This window comes from Mastomys coucha, unplaced genomic scaffold, assembly GCF_008632895.1.
Source record: "Mastomys coucha isolate ucsf_1 unplaced genomic scaffold, UCSF_Mcou_1 pScaffold9, whole genome shotgun sequence".
NCBI classification, from domain to species: Eukaryota; Metazoa; Chordata; class Mammalia; order Rodentia; family Muridae; genus Mastomys; species Mastomys coucha.
In genome coordinates, this window is record NW_022196915.1 from 3,720,623 (window position 1) to 3,741,485 (window position 20,863).

At 43.0% G+C, this 20,863-nt stretch overlaps 1 protein-coding gene across 8 annotated transcripts in view; it reads left to right on the plus strand.

The window, feature by feature from the left end:
• The window catches only part of Thrb (thyroid hormone receptor beta), a 353,365-nt gene that overhangs the window by 155,564 nt on the left and 176,938 nt on the right, over positions 1–20,863 (plus strand). For 5 of the 8 annotated variants that reach the window (XM_031360979.1, XM_031360978.1, XM_031360974.1 and 2 more), the window contains exon 2: positions 3,028–3,102. The gene's annotated coding sequence lies outside the window, so the exon portion shown is untranslated. Of the gene's footprint in view, positions 1–3,027; positions 3,110–6,834; positions 7,130–20,863 lie in introns of those variants that run through there. The other 3 variants (XM_031360975.1, XM_031360981.1, XM_031360982.1) reach the window with 2 other exon arrangements.

Genomic DNA, 20,863 nt, shown 5'->3' on the forward strand with positions numbered 1-20,863 from the left:
TGAGGACTAAAGCATGAGAAATTATTGCTACTAGCCATAAAGTGTACTTTATAAAAAAAATTATGTAATAAGCTCAATGCCTATGGCTTAAGCACTCTGGAGGCTGGGGCAGAAGATCAAAAGTTCTAAGCCAGCCTGGGCTACATAGTGAGTTCCAGGCTGGTCTTGGAAACAGAAGGGAACCTATCTTAAAAAGAAAAAGTATAATAAAATTTAACTAAGTATTTAACATGAATCAGGTTGGGGGCTTTATATTGCTTTCATGTAACCACATTCAAATCTATTCCTTAGAGTCTAAATCAGAATTAAATTATTAAAGTATATTCATATATATACAGAGAAAAGTTGGGCTGGTGAGATGGCTCAGTGGTTAAGAGCACTGACTGTTCTTCAGAAGGTCCTGAGTTCAAATCCCAGCAACCACATAGTGGCTCACAACCGCCCGTAATGAGATCTGACTCCCTCTTCTGGTGTGTCTGAAGACAGTTACAGTGTACTTATTTATAATAATAAATAAATCTTTGGGCCTGAGCGAATGGGGCAGGAGTGAGCAGGATTGACCAGAGCAAGCAGAGGTCCTAAAGTCAATCCAGATGAACAACCAGATGAAGGCTCACAACTATCTGTATAACTACAGTGTGTACTCATATACATAAAATAGATAAATAAATCTTTAGAAAAAAAGAAAAAAGAGAGAGAAGTTTGATATCATTTCTACAGAAAGTACTGTTTATTTTTTAGATATTCATGTCAGGGTTCAGGGTGTGCTTGTACTCAAAACTACAATAAAACCAACTCTGCCCCAGGAATTAACCTCTTTGCTCTATTGACTTCCTCTTTGCAAATGCTTTTAGGATGCATCATGCATCTCCATGCCTTGGTCTCTAGCCTATACTATCAGCATTTCTCCTCTCATTGGAGGTTGCAGAAGAGATTTATGACAAGAAGTTTATGACGAGAGCAATAGAGAAGGATTTTGAAGAAAATAAGTGAATGCAGCTCCAGAGTCATCTTTAATGTGGTTTTCATGTGGACAATGTTAGCAATAATAAATTTTAATAAGTATGTGTTGCTTGTATGGCATGCTGGTTCTGCATGGAGGCATGATGTGGATGAGCTTACTTGAATACAAGGTCAGGGCTAAGTAGGACAGCCGAGTAAACCTGCACATGCCCAACATGTGTCGCACATGTTCTGGTGGCCAGGAGTTCCTTTAATGTGATAAATAGGGATTTTCTGAAGTTGTGAAGGGGCAGAAACCGAGTGTTTACACAATGCAGTGGGGAGAGTTCTTATGCATACCATGGAGATGCAGGAAAGGAAAGCAAGGGTATAAGGTTCCTAGAAAGGGTGCTTAAAGTACATTCATGCATATAGACAAGTATAGTGAAGTCCAGAACTTTGTACAATAAGTATATGAGGTTTTTTTTTTAAATGTAGACATACAGAGACAGAAAGTCATGTCATGTGGTAAATTTGCAATACCTGGGTTGTGCCTATGGCTCAGTAGGTAGACTCCTTGCTCTATGAGGAGCTGAGCCCTTCCCGGTTCATGGTATTCTCACAAAAAGGTGGACATGCTGCACTGCGGCCCAGCACTGCAGGTGTTTCTATATCACAAGATGGACACACCCCTAGCCTGTGTGGAAGTGGCTTGTCTTCCTATCTGTTCTTAAGGGCATAATGGTTTTACTCTAGGGCTGCTTTGCCCTTTTTCATTTCTCTTCCCATAGGTTGGGAGCAGCCCGTCCCTGGTCAAGGGCTCTTGGAAGAGGCTTTAAGACCACCAATATGCTTGGGTCTGCAGCAGGTGGGAAGAGGGAGCAACGTTATCTCCAGGCCAGTGTCTCAGTGAACTTAAAGAGAGAACAACAATTTAGTAATATAATATTTATGATGCACTCCAATACAAACAAAAAACCCCACCCATGCCCACGCTAAGAAATGGTGGCTCACTGTTGCAATACCAGTACTCACAAGCCTGAGGATCACCATTAGTTTAGGTTCAGCCTGAATTATAGACTGAGTTCAAGAACAGCCAGGGTTACAAAAATGAGACCTTGTCTCCAAAACAAAACACAAAATAACCCATAAGCATACCATTGCCATGGATACATAGATATTCTTGTGAATACAAAAGAAACAAAGGCTGGCAATTTATAAACCAACTTATGATCCAGCCTTGGGGTGGGGCTTTAAAGGAGATTATACCAATAGCCTTTTTATTACTTTCTTGAAACAGAAAGAATGAATGTGAAAAAGGAAAACAAAAAACAAAACAAAACAAAAACCTCTCTTCAGTTCTGAGTGTCAGGAATACAGATGTTTATGTGCCTAATCTCTTCCTGAGACTTTTCAGTTCCCCACAACAATCACAAGTTATGAAGCCACAGCAGAAAGGCAGCTTGCCATGAACCATGGAGACTCCCAGACACAGGTGCTGCCCCTCGCCACCTGCCCTCAGCAGGTGCCACCTTGTGTATCTATATGCAGAAAGTGTCCCTGATAGGCCACATAGAATACAGTCTTTAGGCAACTTCACTTTGGGCTGGAATGAGGCCCCATGCTGAGGCCCTCTCTCAAGGTAGGAGCAAGGGTAACACCTTCAGCAGCAGAGGGATGCTGGCTCGTCCCTGGAATAGGATACTGCCTCTCATTAGCATAAAATCTCCTGTGGTCTGGAGGTTCTTGTTTTCTTCTCAGCTTTCTTCCCAGGCTGGGAATGTAAAACTCTTGGGTGTTGTTCTTGAAGTCCCATAGAAAAGGAGGCCTTTGGGAGGCTGGAAGGTTGTCCCCTATCTGAGCTCTGCGGCTACAGCCTGGTGTTAGCCTCTGTTTTCACAAAACTATGTCCAGTTCAGAATGAGATTTCATCTAAGTCAATTTACATTTATTCAAACTTGGAGACAACCCTGAAGCCAGACCTCATTTAAAGACAGAAATAAGAGCAGGTACCAACTAGTCAAATACTGGAGAACTTAATTTTAAAATATATATATTTATCGTCTTGTGTTTCCTTTTTTCCAGATCCGTGGTTTCCCTCTCATCCATCAGAGGATCTGCGTGGGACCAAGGCCCACACATGACTTAATGAATAAGAAGGTCAGAGGTCAGCCTTGACTAGCTGTTTGTACTTGTGGTTATTTTTGCTCTTAATTGACTCTCATATCTTCAAACCTGTGACATCATCACTTTTTAGAAATTTTATTTAGCATACTGAGGTTGGTATTCCAGAGAAATACAAGGTACTGTGTGGCTAAAACCGTATCAAGGAGAAGAGATGAGGTTAGTTTACTCAGAAGGGCGATCCCAGATTGCTGGATGGAGCCATTCCTCTTGTTTCATGAGACAACTCTGTTTGAAGAATCCAATCTCGGCTCAAGGATCTTTTCCTTGAGTGAAAAAAAAATAGAAAAAGAAAAGAAAAGAAAAGAAAAACAAACAAGAATTAGATAAGTCCTGGCTAGATCAAGGGAGGGGTGTAAGCGGGTGGACGGAGGTTTCCTTGGCTTGCTGATGATGCGTCTGGACTCAACCTTCATCTAGAGGAGTGTGGTAATATCGCTCAGCCTGCTTGGAAGGTTGGGCTGTTTTGAAGCTGGTTTGTTTTCATGGTTAGAACAACATTTCCAGGCTGGCGAGATGGCTCAGCGGGTAAGAGCACTGACTGCTCTTCCAAAGGTCCTGAGTTCGGATCGCAGCAACCACATGGTGGCTCACAACCACCCATAATGAGATCTGACGCCCTCTTCTGGTGTATCTGAAGACAGCTACAGTGGATTACACAGGAGCAAGCGGGGCCGGCAGAGGTCCTGAGTTCAATTCCCAGCAGCCACACACATGATGGCTCAAGGTCATCTGCACAGCTACAGTGTACTCATACACATAAAAAACAAAACAAAACAAAACAAAAAAACAAAAACAAAAACAAAAAAACAACATTTCCGTTTGTCTCTGCATCTAAAGCTATGTCAGCATGTTTTTCAGTGTTTATTATTTTTAGCAGTTTAAAAGCTCACCATAGAAAGCGGGTAGTGGTAGCATGCAGGCCTGGCTGGGGTCTGGTGGAGTCTATGGAAGTGTTGGCTGGCGTCGGAGCAGGGTTCTTTGAATGAAGTCTTTGTGCCTCCCTTTGCCTGTGGCCTCTGGCCTATTGTCTAGGCTTCTTGGTGCTGGTGTTGTCTGATGGTAACCAGTGCTAACATTACAGTCCTTGGGTGCCCAGGCCCTCCCTTGGGATCTCACAGCCTGGCTGCCTCTGCTCCCTAGCCCTCCTCCAGGGCTGTCCACTCTCTCAGCAGTAAACAGTACTGCAAATTTATGGACTGTCATGAAGATGGGATCACTTAAGAACCTTGAGATTTGTGGTTCTTTAATGCAAAAATGTAGTGATTAATATTTCCTATGCTGCTAGTGTTTACATTAACCATTTCCCCTTTTCCCCAAATGCAGCTTTTCAGTGAACCCCAATTTCCACAGCATGGAAAGGGATAGCTGTGCTGTTTAAGGATGAGAAGGGTAGCTATGAACCCCCTACCTCTGCTTCTTCCTCATCCCTCCCCCAATCAAACTGTCATCTGAAGTCCTCCACCCCAAAGAAAACCCCATGAGACCTCAGAAAACCCTCATACCACACATCCCTGCAAGATGGCTCTTTGATTTCAGACACAGAAGCCATGGGGGTTTCTCTACATGCCCAAATCATAAAGCATTAGAAGCAAAGGAGCAATCTATGAATCCATTTTAATATAGTTCTAGAAAAAGCTTAGTCCATCTATAGTAACAGGAATTGGTGTAGTCACCATTACCTCAGGGAGAAGGGGGCATTGGTCAGGGGCCTGAAACATAAAGAAGTTGTCCAGAATAACAGGGTGCTGTATACCTTCCTAGAGTGTGCCCTACATGTCCTGTGTCAAAAATCACCTGTGCACTCAACACCAGGCATTGTCATTCCAGGAGCTAGAAAGATAAAGAGGAGAACACAAAGTGAAAAGATAAAGTCCAGATATGTGTACCTGAACAACTTCTTAAAGATAAGTGGGCTACATGGTAGTCCTGGTCCTCAACACAGTTCCTAAGGTTTGGGGACACCTGCTGTCCATGCAGTGTCTTCCTGATCCAATAGTTACTCACCTAAAATAATAGGAACAGTTCTGTTTTTCTAAAAAATCTTCACCTACTCCTTGGATGCTGTTCAGTGACTATAAAATACAAGACTGCATTCATCAAAGCAGGCACTGGGACCAAAATGTGAGCCTCTGTGTTCTCTCTAACACAGCAGCTCATGGATTCCACTGCTTGCTGTTGGCAACTGCCCTACCCTACACCCTTCTGTGATATTTCACCTCCTCACCTCCTCTCAAGCCCCTTCCTCAGCCTGAAACACTTCATACAGTTCTTCTTAAATATCTCCATGCCTTTGTTTAGAGGTTGGGCAGAAGGTGACATTGAAATGTAGACCAAGAAAGAGGCCTCGCGCTTGCCTCAGGAGGACTGATGGGAAGTAGCAAACGTTTTTGAAAAGGAAGTAAAGGGACCCGTGAGAGGGTCTCAGGGAGCCGAAGCAGGGAGGACAGGAAGGTGTCCCACCCAGCCTTTGAGGCTATCATACTTTTCTGTGGACAGGACAGATGTTCTGGGACTTAGGAGATTTCCCAACAAAGGCCAAGGCAATGAGTTCCCCAAATGCATCCACAGGAACACAGATTTAGTTCACTAATGAAGCTATGGTAAAACTGAGTCATCTGTAAAACATTTTTTAAATAACCAGAACATGTTTTTAACCCACACATGCCGTACTTTGAATGCACATGATGCAAATTTCCTAATCAAACCAAATTTAATTTAGCAAATTTTCTCCCAACCAGCTTAACAACGTGCATGAGAGCAGAAATGGAATTATGTAATGCAAGAGTTGGAGCAGTGTTTGCATCCTTGTGATTCAAGTCACTAAGAGTCAACTTAGCCAAATGGAAAAGGCCTATCTTCGTCACTCCAGTGACAGGGAATATTATCTTCCCAAAACCAGGGTTTTGGACATGCTCCAACCCAAATCCAACCCCTACCCTTTTACCAATCCAACATGTGATTTCAGTTTTCCATGAAATGAGAATAAGGGTACAATGTCAATAATTGAAATCTAGCCTATGGATATTTTCTCCATTGGTTTTATTTTTACAATTTAATTGATACATCTACTATAACCAAATTTAGCCACCTAATGTAACTCAGCCAAATATGGTGTCTTATACCGGTAATCTTAGCATTTGGGAATATGGATCAGAAAAAGTCTCTGTGAATTCAAGGGCTACATAGTCAGTTCCAGGTCAGCCTAGATTATATAGTAAGCCTCCCCCCCCAAAAAAAGATGTGTGTGTGTGTGTGTGTGAGAGAGAGAGAGAGAGAGAGAGAAAGAGAGAGAGAGAGAGCTCATGCTTTCAAGTGTGCTCAAACGTCTGTGTATATATGTATGCATAGATGATAGATGATAGATAGATAGATAGATAGATAGATAGATAGATAGATAGATAGACAGACAGACAGACAGACAGACAGACAGACAGACAGATAGAGTTCTAGGAAGATTGGGAAGATGGTATAGTAAAATAGCAAACTGTTTCCTCTGCAAGCATGAAGACCTGAGTTTGATCCCTAGCTTCTTTATAAAATGCTAGGCAGACTGGCTTGTACTTTAACCACTTCACTGGGGGGAGAGAGAGAGAGAGACACTGGTAGGTCTTCAAGACTCACTAACCTGTTGGTCTGGATCTCAGTAAGAGATCCTGTCTCAAAGAACAAAGTGTGTGGCTCCTGGGAAATGATACAGAAGGTTGACTTCTGGCCTCCCCACACATGAGTGTGTACGCATGCCTACCCTCTCGTATATTTATATAATCAAATTCACAAAAGCTAAGAGTACAATGCTCGTTGCTAAGGTCTTAGAAAGCAGTCATGGCAACATTCTATCAAAAGATATGAAGTGTATGAAAATTATGTCGATGGATAAAAGTTTCCGTTCCACAGATGAGTCACCTATCAGCATCTACAACACTGCATTGTGCACTTAACAAGAGGAAAGATTTTATATTAAGTGCTGAGACCAAGACCAGAGTAAAAGTTCAATTAAAAGGTAATGAAAATTGAAATAAACAATTATAAAAAGTAAGAAGGACTGATGATCTGTAAAAGCACCCAGGACTGTTCCTAGCTAGCTGTCTCTAATCTTGGCCCATTCTTCCTTCCGGCCTCACCTAGCTAACTTGCCCCCTGAGTCTGCTTATTCTTGGTTCATTTTTAAGCAGCAGTCTGAACATGTTCAAGCAGCGCATTCCTAGAAGGGCTTTTCACAGGTGACGTTGTGCTCCGAATAGTTTTTCCCCTTCCCCTTTCCTCTATTTTCTCTAGTGTTGCTATTGAGCTAAGAACAACCAGAAGCATCCTCACGGGAGAACAGATATGACCTCATGCTCGTGTTGCTAGTTGCCTGTTTCTAGACCAGGAGATAGAGGGTGGCAAGGAGCCATGTCTGAAGACCTCACTGTCTCAGTGACTGGGACTTAACCAGGCCTTCTGATCTGAAACAAATGAATGTATCCTATCATCTAATAGCTTTGTAAATAGCTAAATTTGTGAAGAGGATTTTGAGACTGCCATAAAGGAAACTATAAGGAACTATGGCTTGAACACATGGTTCATTTTATAGGAGGAGGCGGGCTCTCTGATCATCAGAGGCTTGGATTCTTTCTGCATTTCTTAGTATTGGCTGCTTTCTCCAGACTTCTTGGTTCAAGGTTCCTGCTGGAGCTCAAGTTTTCACATAGGAATTCTGGACAACAGGATTGTGGGGTTAAAAAAGCACCATGTTTTTCCACCCCTACAACTGCCTTCCACTGACTCCTAGCTGCAAAGCAACCAGCAAGCGTAGCTGGACACCTCACCATCTTGAAGCACTGTAGAAGCTGGTCCTGAAGGAGCATCCAGACCCACAAGCCTGGCCCCAATTAGACAGGTGATCGAGATTCTTCTATGGGAGCAGGTGCAGTTCAAACCTTTGTTTGAAGAATGTATAATCATCCATCTTCATGTGCTGTGGTGCCTGTTCATATGCATATGCATTTATATCCCGGGAAACATTTCTAGACATAAGCTAAGCTTTTATCAAAGAGATCTAGATAAATAAAAGAATTTCCTGGTCTCCTAACCAGAAAATCAGCAAGACTTTCAAGATACAGTCTATCAGCAGCACATAAATAATGCATAGTTAAGAATGTACACACATACTACAAACTCAAAGCAAACTTTCACAGATCTGTGCCAGCAGATTGAATTTTCAAACACCAATATCAATAAGAGACACCTGGAAAATGAGAAGCAGGCAAACATATAGGCCTTTCAGGGGAATAGGAGGAGGGACAAAAAGAGTCAAGGAATCGCCAGCCGTAAGAAAGTACACAAAAGGAAGTGGTAATGTTGGAACTGGAAGGGCCACTGTCCCTCCTTCCTTCCCTTCCTTCATTCTCCTTCTTCACACCTTGCCTCTTTCCTTCCTTCTCTCCCTCTCTTGTGCCTCCCCCTCTTTTTCTCCCTCCTTTCCCAGAGATACAGCTGCATACATTTGGAAACTATATCTTCTAAGATTTTCATTTGGTATCCTTCCAAATGACAAAGAATTTATTCCAAACCATCATAGCATCCTTTGAGGGAGGCAGGTGGTATCTTACCATTGCATCTGATAGAATTAGAGCCCATCCATAGTGCTGACAGACCTGTAGAGCCAGAGGCATCTTCATAACCATTCAGGATTCCTCCTGCCCTGTAGCACATGCTTCTCCCTGATAAGCCCACTTCCCTTATGTGTGAGACCCACAGGGCTCAGGAAAAACTGGCCTGAGTCTGTCAGTGCAAACTCTGTTGTTATTTTGCATTTAACACACTTTTTGGCTCCTATGCTTCATTCTATGTTATAAATTGGCTGTGACCATATCAACTTGGATGTGTGATTATAATTCCTCTCAGTTGCATTTTGAAAGGTGAGTGTCATCCTGTCTGCCCACCTACTGTTGGCAAGGATCGGGCTGGTTGTATCCAGTGCCTGCAACTCCAGGTATCTCTATGGAGCTTGCTGAGGCAGATGCTCTGTAATAGCCTAGACCATGTCTCTAATTAAAGATAAATGACTGTATGCTTGTATAGTAAAAGTATGAAGGCATGCATGTGAAAAACACCAACTGTAAGCCCGTGGTTAGCGTGGAGAGAGGGGGAGAGAGGAAAGAGGGGTCATTAGTGGTTTACTGCACATTACTCCTCATTGAGAGATGAAGCACATGTGGGCAAGTCTGTGTGTATGATGACATCTTGTCTTCTTTTAAAGCTGACTTACAGTTTAAGTGCCCTTCTTACGGGCAACATTATTTGAGTCCTTGGAATAAAGTCATCACTTTCAGTTTTGAGCAGTCTATGTGTTTGTTTGAATTGTCTACAAGGCTTCTTGACACAGTGTCCTGGGTTCCACATGTTGTTTGCTATTCAACTTGTTCTGAGGCCAGCTAGGAATCTACATCCTAGCAAGTTTCCAGTGATGTAAATATTGATGATCCGAAGACATACCTTGGGGACCATGATCTGAGAGAGTAGGCCAGGCTGGTTCTCCATTGTCATTCGTTATACCAGTGTATGCTTCATAACTAAGTATGTGGTTCAGCTCTGGAAGTAGCCCAGTGTCTGCCATGGAATAATGAAGACACTCTCTCTGCTAGGATGGAGTCAGGGCCATTCTGTGCAGCTGAGCTGGTTGTGTCTCTTGAGCAAAGAAACAGTAGTCAAAGAAACAGATCAGTGTTTGCAAAACATCATTGTGCTGCTTTGGTATAAATATGTGTAATAAAGTGTTTTCTACTTGTTTCCAGAAATAACAACTCTGAGACTCATATATATCCATAAATACCTAGGCCATTTAGGTAGGCATGTTCCCTGACTAGAGCATAAGTTAACCCATCTTTTCTAATCTAAGTTCTGCCAAAGGCTGGTTACCTCTGCTCAGGTTCCATACATCTGTCCTCATTTAGTTCCTCAGGGCCCACCCTCCTGTGCTTCTCTCTATCCCAGCATCCTTGCTTCATACTGGAACACCCACCTTCTATTGCTGCCTCAGCTATTAGGCGTCTAGACAGACATAAAAGGTCCCTTCTGCAAACCTGCAGTGTGCTCAAGGAGATTGGCAGGCCCCTCAGACACAGACTATAACCAGGGCAGAAAATAGGGCAAGGCTTCCTGAAGGATGGAAGGCCTCACTGAGTTTGGAAAGGTAAAGTCATGTGGGGAGTGGGAAGGGAAGTGACCACAGACAGAAGAAACGGCACACACAGAAGTTGATGGAGGGATTTATAGCGCAGTAGTTATAGACAATGTAAAGAACTGCCATTGTGAACATGTTTAAGATTCTCAAGTTGGACCTGATGGCAGGGGAAGACCATTTTAAAAAAATAGGAAGATGGGGCTAGACAGATAGTTAAGAGCACAGCTGCTCATCCAGAGGATCCAGGTTCAATCCCCAGCACCCACATAGCCGCTCACAAGAGTCTGCTAACTCCAGTTCCAGGGGCTCTGATGCCCTCTTCTGGCTTCTGTGGCACTGAATACATGTGGTACACAGACATGGACTCAGGCACACACGTACATACACACACATAAAATAAGTAAATAATTTTTTAAAGAAAGAAAGAAAAATTGGACACAGCAGTGGTTTGGTCCGGTTTTATATTTCATCAAGAGTTCTGTGAGTAGGATATGTTCTGCATGGGTTGGAGATGAGACTAGCCGCAGTGGGCCAGACTGGTAGCTATGTATTAACCTCTGTATAAAATAGTACATGCTGAATTCCAGCAGTTTCGTTGAGACTGGAGGGGGTGGAAGTAACTCAGGGACTACAGGGAAATCAGAGTTGGTGGGCACAGGGGCTACAGGACACTTAGTAGAAAGCAAGAGAGACTGCCAGGAGGGAGCTTCCTGTGTGCCTCCCCCCACCACTCATAAGACAACACGACATACTTCCTAATGGCCAAGGAGCGCCCGCGTTCAGCAGATCAAACATGATTTCCTTAAATGTGGATTTGAAGAACTTTTTCTGATCTTATTCGTTATATATTTTTTATTTTGTTTTGTTTTTGTTTTTGTTTTTGTTTTTCGAGACAGGGTTTCTCTGTATAGCCCTGGCTGTCCTGGAACTCACTCTGTAGACCAGGCTGGCCTCAAACTGAGAAATCAACCTGCCTCTGCCTCCCAAGTGCTGAGATTAAAGGCATGCACCACCACCGCCCAGCTCGTTATATATTTTTTAACTTTTTACTTTTTTGGCCTAACATTGGTTGTCTGTTCTCTCTGACAATAAGGTATCTAATGACCCCTGCCCAGCTCTCCCCTCTGCCCAGTTGGTGTCCTGTCATTAAAGCTAACCTGAGCATATCATTTAACTTATTCTTTGTTGCATTTAGACTGTGAGATAAAACCCCATAACCAAAGGCAATTTATGGAAGAAAGAGTATCTTGGATTAAAGTTACAAAAGATGAAGAGTCTGTCTTGGGAGAGAGGCATAGAAGCATACGGCAGGCATGGTGGTAGGAGCCAGAAGCTGAGAGCTCATCTCCTTAGCCACATGCAAGAAGCAGGAAGTGAGCTGGAAGAGGGGCAAACTCCGAGCCCACCCCCAGCAACATACTTTCTCCACCAAGGGTGCCTCGTGTAAATCTCTCCCAAACAGTATCACCAGGAGGAGACCACGCGTTAAAGTGAGGGAGCCTACAGGGGACATTGTTCATTTAAGCAGTATGGCTCCCATCAAACACAGCCCTTCACTGCCCTGGCTCCTTTTTCTACTAGTCTACATTTACCGCAATACTTTTGACCGTTTTTGTGTGTGAGGTATTTATTATGTTATTGGCCCTGTTGTTGTTGTTGTTGTTCCTGTTATTCACTGATTTTATCTTAACTTGATTTGAGATAAAGACTTACTATGTTTCCCCAAGCTGGTCTGGAACACCTGCACTCGAGTGATCCTCTGATCCCATTGCCCATGTAGCAGGAACAGGCATCTGCCACCAAGCCAGATTAGCTTGCAGACTCTGTAGAGTAAGCTGTGTCCTCTTGCCAGTGGGCACAAGGAGCCGGAACCAGTTTCTTTATGTCCTGAGTACCTACAAGCCTTCTGGTTCCCTTCCTGGCCTTCTCCCTTGTGTTGACAGACGCTCCCTCATCTGGAGAGCCCTTCATCACCATTTTGTTGTTGTTTTAATAAATGTCTCCTTAAAATACTCTCCTTAAATAATTTCTTTAAAATGTCTTATTTTCTAGAAATCGTATTTCACACTCACACAAGAGTGGCAAGAGTACCTGATGAGAACTTGTCTAGGTTGCTTTAAGTTCCCATAACAAGCATTTAAAGCTTCTGGTTTTAATATATGCCAGCAGTGTCATAGCAAATCTGTGGATGAACTTGAGGCAAAATCTAAATTTGCTCCTTGGCAGTGGGAGAATGACTGAAATCCTGTAGCATTTACCTGGGTGGAACAAAAATAGTTTATAAAAACATGTTCATCTCTTTCATAAAATATCTAATTATTTAATTACGTTAAATACACATTTTAGTTGTGGTCAGTGATGTTGTGTGAACCTTGTTGTCACATTGGCAACTGTTTACACAGACCACACTAACGATTCTACAGCATTTCCTGGAAATGTAAGGAGTCCGTACAAAGGCCAGTCATTTCTGCTTTTCCATAAGCTTCCTACTACCAGCAGATAGAGGGGCTAGCCATCCTCTTCCTTAGAGAAGACCTGTCATCAACCAAATCAATAAGCTTTTCTCTGTACAAAGTTCTATGCTGTGCCAGTAGAAAGCACCATCAATTACACTTCCTCGAGGAAACATAAAACATATGTGTTCCACAATACATACAGCCTGAAAAAAAAAAACCCTAAGACTCTTGTTGTTGTCAGCTGTGTTTCCAGAAAACCCAAAGGAAAGGCAGAGAAACGATGGTGGCTTTGGATATCTGCAGATTTTGATGGCGGGGATAGAATTGTGCTGAGCACGATTACTTCCTGCACAGGTGGTAAGGGATGCAGTTAGTATTTCTAGCAGCAGCAGGTTCAGGTTGTTATTAGTGTTGCAACTCCTAGTTCATCCCCAGACTACTGCGGTACTAATGGCTTATTAATACATGTTTAAAACCTTTTCCCTTCTACGTTACACCTTGGCACAGTATTATAGCCTCAAAGTCAGAATTACTCATGGCAGATAACAAGCAAGGGTAGCAATATGTAGATAGTCAAAACCCAAAAGTTAGACAGTTCCCTAATCTGTTCAAACTATTAAGTGTTAGCCAAGGCTGGACTGATCACCCTCCTCCCTGGCAGAGAATCATTTGACTTGGCAGATGTCTTGTTAGTAGTACCCAGGCTGAGATGTATGTGACAGCTCTTCTCCTCACAGTGTAGACCTTCCGAGTATGGTTCAATTCTGCTGTAAATACAGTCAGGTGTTCTGTCTCTCCCCCCTGCTGCCCCTGTGTGTTCTCACCTCTCACTGACAGCTGACAGCCTCTGCCACGCTGTTAGGTGTACAGCATGCACGTAGCACTAGCCACATGATATATAAAATTGCATAAAGTGTCATTTTGACCTCCAGGTAAAACATACCAAAGTCGGTGCTGATTAAATTACATGCCATATTTACAAGGAGTTGAGCAATCACCTCAAATACACAATGGCAGACAAACCAACTTGGGAATTGAAAAATTGAAAAACACCTGGGGGAATGGAACAGTCTGTAAACTTTTTTGTATTCTTCATGAATATGGCTGCTTCCTACTTACCAGCTATGGGTTGAAAGCAACGTGTCCTACTTTAAGCAAACCTTACACAGTAGCATGAATGTTTACAGAACAAATAAATGGAATGGAAAATATTTATTTAGCAAAGTCTTTCCATTCAAAATAGCTGCTTTGTGAAATAAGTCACAGAATCAGCTGAAGATGCCTTTTCCAGTCAGTGTGCCCCCAAGGCCTAGCTGAGGTACACGGGGCCTCATTTGTACGAATGCTCGGAAGAAAACTGAGGTACACACACAGGGCCTCGTTTGACAGACACTGGAAAGAAAGTTGCTGAATGTGCTTTTGAGAGAACTGGGAGATAGCTGTGGTGAGTGGCAGAATCGTTAGGAATCGACCCCCAGACTAGTTCTAAACCCTTCTGTTTACAGACATTGCTAAGGCTTCTGAAGTCCACTGACAGTCATCCTCAGAGGAATCTCTCCCATACGCACTGCTAGTAGTTTTCCTGGACACTAGGTCTGAGGACTCCAATGTGCTCTTTGCTACTCAAAGTGTGTGCAGTAGCCCATCCAGTAGTGTAGACTTGAAAGAACTGTAGACTGTCCTACCCCTTGCCATCTGGTAGCTTAGAACCTATACTCAGAGCAAGATCCTGGAGGGATGTCTTTTTATGCACAGTCACTTTAGGGCTGCCTGAGTCAACACTCCATGCCTCTGCTTCCCATCTATCTGGCTACATTGTATGGTTGTTGTTGCTGTACAACCTCCTGTCTGGCTTAGAGTGTGTGCAGGGGCTGACATTTTGAGAGATAGACACACCAGTTCTCAAGCAGAGAGAACAAAAAGCATCTGGAACATATGATTAGGAGCTAAAGTTAGCGGGAGCCACTGAGGAAGCTGCCATAGTAACACTGTCTGAGGGCCGCCTGAAGCCTCTCTCTTATGATGTCATTTTATGGAAACCCAGACGCCAGTGGGCCCCTTTTAAAACTTCAGGGCGAGTAAAAGATGGAATGTACAGGCAACGGGGAACAAGAAAACAAGCAGGCAACTTCACTCACGGATGCTGTACCAGGGCCAGCCTGAAACTCTACTGTTAATACACTTGGAGTTTCTGTTGCAGTGAGAGGTAGTGTTGCTAAAGGCTTTGATCTTTTCTCAGAAAGATTAGACATAGGGCTGTGTAATGAAAAATGAGCTTGAGACTAAGCTCACATGCTACTTAGCTGCAGGAAACACCAGCTCCTATGACAAGAACGACATCACTGGGGTGCTCTGATGGAAGAGAAAATAACATCCACAGTCATATTTAAGTCCCTAGGCAACTGTCCCCTATAGCTATCAGCTCGCCACTCAAAATAAACAACTGAAGGAAAATTGCCACACCTCAGAACTAGAGAAACAAACTCAAAAGCTGGTGGCCAGAGGAGCAAGGGGAGCCTAGACTTTGCCCCCTTGGTTAGCCATGGAGCATTCTAAAGCAGTCATGGGAGCCAAGCTGACCCAAGCACACACTACACACTCTTTCTTGGTTGGTCCATGTAGATTAGAGTCAGGAAAGGCAAAATAAAGCCATTCAACCCTTTGCCACTTTCTTCAGGAGCTTTAAGAAAACTTATAGTTTTCTACTCTGAACTGACTGTTAAACTTGTACCTCTTGCTTATTCTCCTGGCTGAGTGATTAAGGACAGACAGAAGTTGCCTCCCCAAGTCAACTTTGTCAGCAAAATTTTCAACATGACTCTCTGCCTTCCTACTGCAATAGCATTCTGTTTGTTAGCAATTTTATTTCTTACAGACACTTCTGCGGTTTATTGTCTTGGCGAAAAGCTGTAATCCAGCATTGTCTGCTGAATATGACACAAATTTGTCACACGTATAATGTTGAATTTTCTGTAACTACATTAAAAAGGAAAGATGAAGTGAAGGTCATTGTGGATGTTATAGTCTTGAGGCCAAAGAGATGGCTCTGTGTCTGAGTGCTTGCGGCACAGGCATAGGACCCGAGTTCAGATTTCATGTGAAGGTCCAGATGTGCTCATGCAGGCTTGTAACCCCAGCACTGTTGGGAGAACTGTTGAGGCTTGCTGGCTGCCAAGGTAGTCATTAAGGAACCCTTGTGTCAAGAAGGGGATGGAGAGTGAAAGAGCAGGACACACAGCAGCCCTCCTGTGCCCTCCACATGCACACATGGGTGCACACACCACACACACAGGTGGTACCACAGTTCTTCCCCACTCCTGCCTCCTCTCTTTCTCTCTCTCCCCCTCCCCCCTCCCATCCCCCACCTCTTTCTCACACACATGGACACACACGAGCACTCACATACACACCATATAAGCTGCATTGATGAGACACTCCACTCACAGATACCACACTTGGAACATATCTCACTCTGAGCATGGCTGGTTTGTAGGTACTGACTGAATGGCTCAGACTTCAAAAAGTTGTTCCTCACATTTGGTGTCAGAGTCTTTTAAAGGAACATAATAAAAACTGTGGGTCTTCCTCCTGGAAAAAGAAAGGGAGACTTACAAAATCCTGGAAGCCCACTTCAGGCTAAAATCAACTCATACTGCCATGACTCTATTGCCAGACTCATGGTTTTTAATGTTGAATATTTAGACTTAACAAACTATCTAACAAGAAAATCTGTATTATTCTTGTACATGAAAATAAATGTCATTTTAGAAAAGCAAATGATAAACGCAAGAAATATTTTATAATTTTAAATTACTGACCATAGATCCACCTGCCAAACTGATCTTTTGTATTCTCTTTGATATTCCCTGCCTAGGGCTTTTTTAGAATTTGAGAGAGAGGCTGATGGGAGGCTCCCTATGGAAGGCTTAAGAATAGATAGTGCCTCTGGGCATGTGGTGTTAGATCACTGGCACCCTGGTCCTTAAGCCTGTCCAGTGAGATGGGGCCCAGGAACTTTCCCTGGGCAGGGCCCCTTGCTTTGGCATAGTGCATACACTAGACACTGTCTCTTTCTTTCACTAGTGACTATCTCCAGTCCACACATTCTCTAAACGCTACACCCATAGCTCAGTCCTCATGGATAGCAGAGCTGGAGGGGAGGAAACAGGACAGGAGCAGGCAGGTGAGGAGGCCCTTGCTCTCACCCAGTGACTACTATTCTGCCTTCATAATCCAATTGCTGAGACCTGCACAGAGGAGAAAGAAAACAAGGAGCAAGCCACCCAGTCCACCTGCAGCTTTGACCTGGTGTTCACAGTGGGAAACCCAGCTACTGCTCAGACTGGCCAGATAACGAGTGAGTAACATCTTAGGACTGGGGATTTGGATTTTTAAGTGCAAGTACACATATTTAAATGCTGATGTCACTATCTTATTTGACACTAATATTTATAGCTAATACTTACTGCTACAGACAACAGTTGGACCGCTGATTCTGAATTCTAATTCATGTCATGGATCCCATGGAATACCCTGGAGACTTTGATCAAACCCTCCATCAAAGTCCTCACCATGGGAAAGGTTCCAGGCACTGCACTTGGGTCGCTGTGAAGGGAGGGCTGGGGTGCTGTTGGCTTTCAGGACCCTCTGTGGAACGTACAGTCCCAGACCCAAGGATTTGTCAGCCTCTTGCTGCCTCTGTTCAGGCAAACTGAGCTGCTGGGAGATCGTGTTTTCAATGACTGTATTATGCCCTGAAGATAGATAGCATTTTTGTACCCCCTTCCCTTCCTTTCTACTTCTGCAATATTCTGTGAGCCATAGAGGGGGTGGTACAAATGTTCTGCTTAGGGCAAAGTACTCAAGTGTTACTAATTTTCAGCCTGAAGCACCCATGAGTCTCTGTATTTGCTGCCATTCATTGCCTCTGATTGAGGCTGAATGTAGCGTTAGTCTCTGGGTATGTGCAATAAGTATTTTGAAGGCAATATGATGCTATGTCCATTAGGCAAACGATGGTAGTAGGTTCCTTCCCTCCTAGGCTCTATGATCTCCCCCGCAATGCTCCTTTGACAGTGCATACAGTACCAGGAATGTATTCTCTCCTATAGTGTAGACCTCAAAACCAGTCTAACAGTAATTGGTTATCCCATATCTCCCATGCTCCTATTGCACCAATGTGGACATCTTACCTAGCAAGTTGGCATTGAAGTTCTTAGTTTACTGATGGGTCACTGATACCATTTCTCTCCCAGCAGCCTGAATAGCACCTTCCATCACTATGAATGATAGCCAGCAGGGAGAAATCTTTGGCTCAGTTTCAAACTGATTCCTTTATACCTTGCAACCAAGGCATATGCTTGTATCTTCAGTAACTGAGTCTTACCATCTGGTTATGGTGGGCAACCAAGAGGGATGGCAAGAACCTGTATTGTCTTGAGGGTTTATGTGGCCAACAATGGAGGTACCCCACACCTGGTGCTGGGGCTTTTGTTTGAAAAACAGTGTCTTCTAGGAGTAGCATCATCTAGCCATACATAAGATCTCCCTTCCAACTCAATTTTTTAAACTTATGTTTTAATTAGCTTACAGAGTACTGTTTCTGTATGTGCTTCTCACAGTCCTTCACTTTAGTTAACCCTCTCTCCTCTCCTATCCCCAGGTCCCATCCCATTCTGAAACTTATCACCCCAGTATTCTTCCTCTCTCTTGGAATATCACCCATGTGATATTCTCCTACAGTGCATCCTCTCACCAGTGACCCATTTCTAGCTTCTTGTCCTCCATAAGCACTCCCAAGTTAAACACTCAGTTCTAAAGTTTCACATATGAGAAAGAACATTTTGCATTTGTCTTTCTGGATCTCTGTTACCTCACTCAGTTATAATTCTTTCCAGTTCTCACCATTGACCTGAAAGTTTCCACCTTTCTTTCTTTCTCTTTTTCTTTCTGTTATAGAGTGCCTAGGCCTTTGGGTATATGTTTAGGGGTGGCATACATAGCATAGCTGGATCTTAGGCTACATCTGTTTTCTATCATATTAAGGAACCTCTACACTGATCTCTATAGTGGCTATACCAGGCTACATACCACCAATAATGAACAAAGCTCCTTCCCACAACCTCATCTAGATTGGCTGCCATTTGATTTTTTAATAATAGCCATTCTAACTGGGGTGAGATAGAATCTCAAAGAAATTTTAATTTGTATATCTATTAATGATGTTAAATCATTAATATGAATAAAGCATTTAAAGCATTTTAAAGTGTTCATTAGCCATTCATAGTTCTTACTTTGAGAACTCGCTATTCAGTTCAAAAACTCTTTTTTATTGAGTTGTATATGTTCTTGATGTTTTGGGGTTTTGGGGGTTCTTTATGTATTCTAGATATTAATCTTCTGTCAGATGTATAACTGATAAATATCAATGAATTCTGTAGGCTGCCTCTTCACCTAATTGATAGTTTCCTTTCTAAACAAAGTAGTTTTGCAAAGCTCCACTTCCACCAATACTGTGTGGGAGTTCTGCTTTGTTCCCTCTCCTCTCCAGCACTGGGTAATGCCAGGCTCCTTAATTCAGCTTTACAGTGGGTGGATAGTGGTAGCCCATTGTGACTTTGAAGTGCATTTTCACCTAAAATAGGTATGTCACACCTACAGTTCACAAAGCATCTTTTAAATCGTTAGCTTTTGCTACTACTACATATGCAGTAAGTTACTGAGCCTTTTGAGGCACCCTATTGCCCCTGTGTAACTCAAGGTGTGTCTAGTGCCAATCATTTTAGCCTTATCAAATGTGGACCCCTCGGCCTAGGGATTGTCATATCCAGGTTATGGTCCTGATAACACATGCAGGGAAGAGCTACCATTTTTCCCACGGGAGCTCCACAGCCATGGTATGTACAAGACACAGAAATTTGTGCCTATAGTACTGTCCACTGAACACTGGCTGAGCACCTTCTTAGTCCTAGAGAGTAGAGTATGCAGTGCATTGAAGCAGAACTCAGCTTATAGCTCTGAGACAGGGAGCTGCCACAGCAGTATCACCAGGACAGCAAGTGCTTAGAGAAATGCATGGAATGTTGGGAACCTTTGAGTCTACTGGCAAAAGCGCCTGAAGTGGGCGAGGAGATCTTTGTCATTCTTAGTTATATTTTATTATTTGATAATTTTATAACTGGGTATAATGTGCTTTGATCAAATCTACTCTTCACTCCCTTACTTTCGATTCCTTCTGCATCCCACCATGTTTCCTTCCCAAGTTCTTGTGTCATTTGTTAACCCACTAAAACCATTTAGCTGTACCTGTTTGGATGGGTGTGGGACAGTCTGGTGGAACAGAGGTTCTCTCTGGGACCCCACCCCTGAAGATATCTGACTCTTTATCACTCAGAAGCCATCAATTGTCAACAGCTTCTCAGATGGGGGAAGAACTTCATGAATTCTTCTCTATCCTTCCTGAGATTTTTGCCTGCCTTGATTTCCTGCACACAGTCACAACCATTTCTGTTGATATGCACAAAGCAGCACTAGAATTTTTGGAACATACTGTTTTTCTGTAGATATTCACCAGCTCTGAATCATAATCTTTCTCTACTATCTCCTGCAAAGATCTGAGTCTTAGAGATGGAAAGGATAATAAATATCCTATTTAGAGCTAAGTACCCCACAGCCTCTTATTGTTTGCATGGTAACCAGTTATAGGTCTATGTACTAACTGAAAAGAGAAGCTTTTCTGATGAGAACTAAGAGATCCACTGATCTATGCATACAGAGATTAAAACTTAAGAGGCAGTTTATTGGTATGCCAGTTTACCAAGATAATAGTATTGGGTTTCTCTTTTTAGCCAGCCATGGTAGGCTGGCCCAGTTAATGGTGCCAGGCATGCAAGAGTTCTGCCTTGTAGATTGCATTTTAAATAGAATAAAAAACACATGGTTGGTTACTCTAATAACATGTGTGCAGTTATTGCACTAGTGGGCGTATCTTTCCAGATCAGTCATTGCTATAGCTTGCCTGAGTTCACAGCTAGCTAGGAATGTTGATTACTGTACTAAGATAGATCAACAACTGATAAACAAGACTTCATGAAATTAAAGATGAGGTTTACAG